This window comes from Lactuca saligna, chromosome 4 (genome assembly GCF_052625555.1).
Source record: "Lactuca saligna cultivar CGN05327 chromosome 4, ASM5262555v1, whole genome shotgun sequence".
NCBI classification, from domain to species: domain Eukaryota; kingdom Viridiplantae; phylum Streptophyta; class Magnoliopsida; order Asterales; family Asteraceae; genus Lactuca; species Lactuca saligna.
The window spans coordinates 10,442,114-10,442,952 of record NC_136420.1 but is presented as its reverse complement, the minus strand read 5'-3'; the positions used below and the strand labels follow the sequence as shown (position 1 = coordinate 10,442,952).

Below are 839 nucleotides of genomic sequence, written 5' to 3'. Positions count from 1 at the left end.
CCTCTTTTTGTTAAAAAAACCCCTTGCTTTTTGCTTATACTTTTCCTCCTTTACCTTCTTGTACTCATCATATGGTAGCCATTATTTCTTGGGTTTTCGTCAATCATCATCATATCTATCACCGCTTGAATAACACACTTGTATTTTTTGGATCACGTTCTCGTCAAGTTCACAATCTTTAGTAAGCTGAGGCCCTCTACAATTTTCACATCCTACTCTAATGGCATGGATGGATTGGTCCATCTTAGTCATTCTTCAATCCATGCTTTCTAATATTGCCATCATTGCCTCCATGTCATCCAAAATAGCATTCACCATCCCTCGAGTTGAGTCATTCCTTGGGTTATGACATTCTCTAGAGTGTTTAGAGAATTCTTCAATTAGCTCCTTTATCACCGGGGGTGCTTTATTTGTGAGTGGTCCTTGCAAATCAAGAAGGTACTTGGTTGTCACGTTCACTCCATCATAAAAAATGAAGACTTCTTGTTGATTGTTTAGATCATGGTGTGAGCAGTTCCTTAGTAAGCCTTTGTATCTCTCCTAAGCCTCATAAAGTGAATCGCCAGCTTGTTGCTCAAAATTTGCTATGACTTTATTCAATTTTGCTATTTTTGAGGGAGGGAAAAATTGATCAATAAATTCCTCACGCATCTTTACCCAAGTGGTGATGGATCCTGAAGGGAGTGATTTTAACCAATCTTTCGCGGCTACCTTAAATGTGACTGGTAACATACGAAGCAAAACAGTATCACGAGACACATTAGGAACATTGAAGTAGTCGACTATGTCATTGACCTCGTCTAGATGTTTGTATGCGTCTTCGTGATCTTTCCCGTAGA

The 839-nt window shown here is 39.1% G+C and overlaps 1 non-coding gene across 1 annotated transcript; it reads left to right on the top strand.

Annotated features, from left to right (window-relative positions):
* Positions 1–496: 496 nt before the first annotated feature.
* On the top strand, positions 497–603 carry LOC145044681 (small nucleolar RNA R71). The gene has a single exon (XR_013681626.1). It is a non-coding gene; the product is annotated as a small nucleolar RNA R71 (small nucleolar RNA).
* Positions 604–839: the final 236 nt, after the last annotated feature.